Source organism: Monopterus albus, unplaced genomic scaffold (genome assembly GCF_001952655.1).
Source record: "Monopterus albus unplaced genomic scaffold, M_albus_1.0 scaffold46.1, whole genome shotgun sequence".
NCBI classification, from domain to species: Eukaryota; Metazoa; Chordata; class Actinopteri; order Synbranchiformes; family Synbranchidae; genus Monopterus; species Monopterus albus.
Genome location: NW_018127926.1, coordinates 3,362,163 through 3,369,943, shown reverse-complemented (window position 1 = coordinate 3,369,943; position 7,781 = coordinate 3,362,163). Strand labels below are relative to the sequence as shown.

Sequence of the window (7,781 nt, the reverse complement as noted above, 5' to 3'; positions counted from 1 at the left end):
GGAAATATTATCTGTTTATATCCCAGAGATCAACTAAGATTCTGGCTGTTTTACCCAGTTCCATTTTCAGGCAGCTGGTGCTATTCCTGTACAGCTCTACAATTCTGGCTCAGACTGGAAATTCTTCACAGGGATCAGTGTATTCCAGAATGTCTGGTGTGTGTGTGTGTGTGGCAGGGTGTAGAGAGGTAATATTATAGGGGAGATTGCCCGTTAAGCCACAACCTTCTCCTGTCCTCTGTCTCTGTCAGAAGTCCTCCCTTAGGGGGATCAGCAGGCAGCATTCAAGGGAGGATGCCTAGAAGTATTTTCCCAAACTCCCAGAGGATGAGAGATGCTCTTACCTCCCACTGTAATGCAAAAAAAAAAAAATCAGAATAAGTAATTTAATCTTTCACTCAGTAGTGTAAAAGTGAAGCTGCCAGTGGTTTGAGAAAAAAATAAGCATTATTCATTTTAAACATTTCCTCATGTTGACAGCTGAAATATGTTTGAATCACAAAGACAAATCAAATCAAGTCTAAATACGTCATTCCATGTTTCATGTTTTTTAAGAAAACTAAATTTGAAGTTATTTTTGCTGTAATATATCAAAGTTGAAAGCCAAAGGACAGTGGACAGTGAGATCCATTTCACTGTATTTTGGCTGAGAGGGAATTACAAATATTGTTTAAAGGAACAAATGGTGAATACATGTTATAGGTTGATTCCATTATTTGAAGATTCAGTGATTTACATTTTGACCATTTTAAGGGCAAACAAAATATGTATCTGATCTTCTGGAAAATGAAGTCACACAGCTAACTATGTAGATAAAACATTTAAGAGACTAGAGCCCCGTCTAGACATGCACCTCTACCCAGGAATTTGCCTGCTATTTCACATCTAGGCGTCATGTCTGAACTAAGTCCTGTGTTGCGTAGCTGGTGAAATGTTACCTGGAATTTTATGTGGTCAGACCACTGACATATATACGATGGACGTGGTGTTACCACTTCTCTTCACAATGCAAAAATGAAGCCAAAATACTGTGACTACAGCGGCAGCTTTCTTGCTTTTTTGAAACCATTTTCTGCACAGTAGCAACCAGAAGTAGAGTGACAGCATTAGACTGCCAATCAAAGCTGTCAACTGGACACATTTTTTTTTTATATATCATCAAATAATGTATTAAAAACAAACTTACCAGAAATATGACCACTTGTACACACACCAGCCTGATAATATCTACCAAAAACGACAGACGTGGCCTCCTGGAAAAATTAATTTTATATATAATCTGATTTTTTTACTGTGGCTCATGTCCCATCCGCTAACAAGGAGGAGGCAGGATTTATGACCTATAGTGCGACCAGCCACTCGTCCTCGTGGCTTCACTTCTGGCAGCTCTTAGCCTGTCCATCATTTTTTGCAGTCTATGGGTTGGACCTAGTCATAGAGCAGGCTACGTTCTTACCAACTACATGTCTGAATTGAAGTGCACAATGCACAACATTTTCTCTGTTTTCACTGCTAAATTGTTGCAATGATGCATTTGGAAAACAGAATATTTTAAAGCCACTTTGACTGGACTTTTTATTATTTTGATATTGTTGTAGTTACCAGCAGGTTCTAAACAAAGTCTCCGGGGCTGTCTTATAGTTAACATGGTCTGACAGTGATAGGCGCAAGACAGTAGCACAACATTAAAAAATAGTTCTTTTGATTTAACCTTTGCCAAACTCTTTTAATATGCCATCAATCCCAAGTGCCGTGCATTGCCATGGCAACCAGTAGTCAGGCTGAGCTCAGCACAGAACAGTTTTTGGTCTTGAAAAAAACAAACAGGAGGACAAACAAAGCCTGCTCTCCAATGCTGTGATGAGAAAACAGTGTGGTAATGACACCAGCCTGTGTATTGTCACACATATGCAAATTATCTGGCTTGTGTGAAGTCTCTGCAGCATCCATCACCCAGATCTTGTGCTATTTCATTGTGTCACTGCACACAGTGCAAAATTAAATTGTATACCTCAGAAAGTATGAGGACGTCGGGCGATTATTGCTGTAAAACCTTTCAAATAAATCACCTTGGAGATAATTACATCACATCATCACAATTAAGCCTCTGACATTTCCTTTATTCTTTAATGTGAATATAATGAAAGGCTAACATTAAATTTAGCATGCTTCTGCCCAGCTAATAATCAGCTAAGTGCCAAATTATGATTTAACTGGATGGTTGTGAGTTCTGGAGGCTCAAGGGTGACTTGTACATTTGATGGCTGTACTTGTAAAAGGAGATCATGTGCTCTGCAGCTTGGCCTTCCCTAAGCTATGAGGAGCTATAAGGGATGTAGTGCTGTCAACCTGCCTGCCCACCTCCACCAACCATGGGATCGATCATTACCCTGCCTCCTAAAGAAACCTAACCAACACAGCTCCGGTTACTGCTGATGGGCCACATTTTTCTATCAAAACAGGCACCAGAGTCTTTCACAGCCAGTGACAGATAGGGGGGAGGCTGAAATGGCGACTTTGTAGCGGAAAGAGAGAAGCAGAGAAAGAAAAAAGTAATAAAGGGATGTGGTGGCAAGCGTGCGCAGCTGTTGAATCCTTCCATGTTGAACTTTGCCAAGACGGATGCTGAACTTAGACCCACATGTGCATTATTAATACTGAGCACTTACACGAAAATAAAGAAGCATTTACTCACCAAATGGTATGCCTGAATTAATCATAGAGCCATATTCAAAGGCATGATGAGCTCTCTTTCATGACAAACCTGGCAGTTTTCACTTAAGTGACAGATGTCCTCAGAATAAAAAAGGCCACCAGCTCTGCTATTATCTCTGCCATTATGTGACACACCATCAGTGACTGAGTAGAGGACATGCTTTGTTTTATGTTTTTTTCTCAGCATGGCATTTCTCACTCACTGAAATGATTTCTCATCCATGATCATAGTTACCTTAAAAGAGGAATATTATAGTCGCACACAGAGTAAAAGTGATGTATGAGAGGGAAGGCAGGTATGTCTGTAGAGTTTCTGCAGTGGGGTGCAGCACAGACCTGACCCTCCATACAGATACAAAAATGCTACCAGAGTGAATTCAGCAGAAAATAAACATGTGCTTTTCCTTTACCAGTGCGGTGGTTGTCTTTCCTGCCTTGGGCAAGTGGCCCTGTATGTGCACTGTAAATTGTTATGGGTGCATATATTTAACATTGTCTGCGCTTGTGCCTAGTGTTACTCAAACTGTGCAGACCGAAACCGCTTTACACACTCACAGCATGGGGACTCGCCATCCTTGTGGGGACTAGATGCTGCTCCCCACCATGTAAATCACTGAATTTTAGAGTGACAACTTGGCTTAAAGTTAGGATGAGGTTAGGGTAAGAGTTGTGTGTGTGGGTTCTCTACCGCTGTCCTGCATGTTTCCATCAGGTGCAAGAAGATTTGTGCCTGAAGGGCTCTCACAGAGTCTCTTCCAAACTTAGATTATGAAACGTATGTATCAAACCTCATGCAGTAGTCAGTGCATATAGAATCATGAGTCACAATCAACACTGCATGAAGGATGAAAACTTTATAGTCACATTTTTACACTTTCTATTTAAATACAACTTGTGTGACATTGAGTGTAGGTCGATCAATATATCTGATACATTTCAAATCGATCAATACCAACACCACCCTGTCTGGTCTCTCTCTCTCTCCGTCCACTCCTGTATTTTCATGGTTTGTCACTGTCAGATGCTAATGTGGTCACAGTGGTCAGCCCATGGTGGAGCCACCACAGCCAGCTGCACAGTCCGAGGTTATCTCAGTGTGTGTGTTCCCATGCACGGCCACTTGTGTGTCCGTTTAAGTGTTTGGTGTCTAGTCATGGAGTAAAACATGACAAAATGGTGGTTGGACAGCTGCCTGTTTCAGTCCACACACACTGAAATCTGGGATTTGTGCTGTGCTTCCATCACATTCTGAAGCAGTTTCCAAGTGTATCGCACATATTAACAACAGATGAAGTGCATCACTCTGTTGCTGGGTGAAACTCTTATATTACCAGAAGGTGAAATTTTCAGAAGAACAACTATACAACTGAAGTCTTAAGCTTCACTACCTGTACTTGAAAATAGAGAACATGAAGACAAAATGAGTTGCAAGTTACATGCATGTCTTTGCATGTATCTTGCATTCTCATTTATTGTAACTTCTTAATGACAAATATCTGAAGAGCAGGGCAGAGCGTGGCAGAGCGTGGCGGAGCGTAACAGGTCGTAGTGGAGCCTAGAGGAGCAGGGAGAGGGAGGGGCTGGGCGGAGCAGAATGGGTTGATATGGACTGGCGCTAATTTAAGTTGCATACTGTAGCTTGAGTCGCAGTTATTTATCTGCAAAGGTTTTCTTGCAATTACTGCACAACATGAATGGAAATTTACACTGGTTAATTTTAAAGACCATGAAAAACTGCTTACAACTTGCAAATGTGCTGGATAGCAGTGTTGCTATACTACACGTTAGCATCTGCTCTAGGGTGCCTTCCTTTGAATGTGAAACACAACAGATAAGAAAACAAAGACTCCCAGGCACCAACCAGCAATCAGACAAAACTCACAGTAAAAAATTCTTGTGCTGCTGTCTCATCATTTTCAACGCAAGTCAACATAATTACATACTCACTGACATCAGGTGCTTCATTCTAGCCTTTTTCAGTCATTGTATTTGTAGGGTCAGTAGCACTATCAGCCAATCACAGAGGTAACTTGTGAATAATGATGTTGTGATGCACTTAAATCAAACAGCCTGCTTCATTGTACAGCAGGCATAAATTCAGGTGTTGAGGTTTTGGAGTAAAAGAGCAAATACATCAGTCTGCACAGAGAGCCATCATTCTATCTTGAAATCTATCTCTATCCTTTGCTCTTAGAGTATGACAACTCCTATCAGCAGCCAATTTATATTCAGTGTAGTAACCATAGTTACACATACATGGCACAAAAGACACATTTAGGCTAGTGCCTGATTTTATCTCTGAGCTTTAACCCCCGATGAGCAGCTTGAGATCAGCTTCCATTGGCCGCATCACAGTCTAAGCTGGCAATTACTGCTGTTGGAGCTTTTTCCATCGGTCTTTCTGCACTGAAATGTCCTGCCAGGCACCTCCATTTCCTTTAAAATATTTTTGAAACACACTTTTAAAGAATTTCTTTGACTTAAACTTTGGTTTGTTTACATCATATACTGCAGTCTGTTTAGCTGTTGTTTAAAATGTTTCTTGCATATTTTGTTCAGTTTTATTTAGTTTTTTTCCCCCACAGTTTTCTTCTTATATCTTTAAAATGATTTCCCTTTACTACAGTTGTGGGAATGTAATAATGATGCAGCACAAACAGCTCTTGGGCTACGAGCCTTTACAGGAGACTAAAGCACAGGCACTATTGGATGCAGGTTAAACCACAACATGAAGGAGCAGTGGTGGTGCAATGATATATAATTGCCTGCCATGCAGGAGGTGCAGGTGTGAACAGGTCTTTCAGTCTCCATTATGCCAAAGCAGAATACAACTGTCTGATGGAGGAAGAAGGTGTGTGTCTGTGTGTGATGTATGGGAGACCATGACAAATTTGCATTTACACCTACAAGTCAAGCAGCTACTCGAAAGTAACTTTTAATATATAGTATCTTTGAAGCTCATTACAGATTTCACACTTACAGTAACACACACTTTAACATTTGGGATTACTTGAATATAATTTACATACATTTAAACTGCATTCATTTGTTAAACTATAAAGTGATGCTAAATTATCTTTTAAGATATTATATAAAATTGTTTTACATTTTAATGTAGCCTAGATTGACAGGCGTTTATGTATATCTGAAGCACATTTGTTGTAAAACATGAAAGCTATGTTTGATATAGTTCAGATCTACTTGTAATTATGACAAAATTGTATACTTAACTAGTGCAGTTTGATATTTTCACATGTAGCACACTCAGCCACGTGTAGAATTTATTTAATCATACAGCCCTCATTGCTGAACAAATTGTAGTGCAATGCATGATACACATACTAATATAAACATGAGGATAGCACCTGTGTGGGAGTTTATCAGTGGCCCTGCAGCTCCTTTTTCCCCTCATATACAGTAGCTCTGTGTCCATGTTTCCCACTTGGTTCTGTTGTTCTAATTTGGCACCGCAGAGCATGTTTTAAATCCTGGGGCTCACGTCGCGTATCTGTGAGTCAGCTGGATCTACAGAAAGGGCATTCCCCGTGGTTTTGAGATAATTACTTTCTTCCCTTATGACAACCCTATTGAATTTAGATTAAGCCAATAACAAACCTGTGACACCGCATGTCCTCTACATTGCATCTTGCCAGGCTGTTAATGTGCTCGACCCTTGTTTCATTTTTCCTCGTGTCGCATCAGCTGGTCCCCCTCTACAACCATGGTGGCTGCCCACAGGCGAGTACAGCCAGCACTGTGGCAGATGAGGCCTAGCAGAGGAAGTCTCATCAATAATGGAGAGTGGTAGCTGGGTGAGCCGTGCAGAGAAATTGTGGTGAAGTGAGTGCAGCTGGTGTGTTTGCCTCATTTCTTCTAAATGGACGTTTTGAAATGACACTCCCCAGAGTAAGGTGCATATTAATAGCTGATAGTTGTTCATAAGTTGTTGCTGTTCAGATAGTGTATGTACCTCATCATATGTTAGCAATTATGGACATTTTTTTCTGTGCTGTCATCTTTTCTCCAGGGAGCAGAACACATGAACTAACTGATAACACAGGAAACTATATAACTACATTTTTCTTATCATTTTTTAAGGGCCGTGCAGGTGGTTGTCATAATGTATGATGAAAAGCTGAATTCAGCTATGTGACTGTAGTCCCAAAAAGGCACATCCTACGAAGGCAAAAACAAGAAACCAGTGTGTAACTTAACTTCATCAGAGTCTTCAGACGACTAGGTTCACATGAGAATATGTTCTCCCGACAACTGTTCAAATGCAAACAAAAATTCCGTCACTGAGAATGTCCCAGTGGCGGTTATAGTATGGCAGCGTCTCCTCCCAGCTGCCACCCTGCTCCTTCTCGTCATTCAATGCACCTCATTGTATTAAGAAGAGGAAGGCCATTCTTATTCACATCTCTCGTGTTCTTGTTTCTCCAGGGGCCAGCCCTGAGGATGTGAAACTTGTTGGGAGGGTTTGGATGTCACGGGTGACAACAGCTTCCACTGCGTTTGACCAACGTGAGCCACGCGCATCTCTGCTCTCCAGACAGCACCAGTTACAGCAGGCTTGGGGCCAAATAGTTGCAACAGAACTTGACAACACCGACCTAAGGAGGAACAATATACATTGTAGGAGGGGCTTGCTGTTGCTGCAGATAGGTAGAGGACTGCTTGTGAGTATCCTATTGTTCTCATTGTTGTCAGGCAACCCATTTCCATATAACTGATTTCTTTTAGGAGCAGTGTATTTCTAGCTGGAGACATTTTTCAGATATATCAGGATACCTTTTATCTCTCTGTAGACTGTCTAATGTTGGTCTGGCTGACCTTGACAGTCTTGCTTTGTTCTTTTATTTGCACTGTCACTTGCATCCCACATGAACAAACACACAGCTGCCTTATTTGTTTCTGGTTTTCTACAATGCAGCTAAATTTAAAACTCCCTGAGCATCAAAGTAAAGGTAAAAGGATGATGCAGGTGATTGTATCTTCCTCTCTCTTTCACTCTATCATGACTGTCTTCCTACATTGTCTCACTTCCTGTCTCGTAGATGTTTCAT

General features: G+C 41.0%; 1 protein-coding gene across 3 annotated transcripts in view; it reads left to right on the top strand.

The window, feature by feature from the left end:
• Positions 1–7,781, top strand: part of LOC109960272 (galactosylgalactosylxylosylprotein 3-beta-glucuronosyltransferase 1-like) — a 76,461-nt gene that overhangs the window by 29,680 nt on the left and 39,000 nt on the right. For 2 of the 3 annotated variants that reach the window (XM_020600240.1, XM_020600243.1), the window contains exon 2: positions 7,159–7,394. The exons of the other annotated variant lie outside the window; for it this stretch is intronic. The gene's annotated coding sequence lies outside the window, so the exon portion shown is untranslated. The remainder of the gene's footprint in view (positions 1–7,158; positions 7,395–7,781) is intronic. 3 annotated transcript variants of the gene reach the window in all.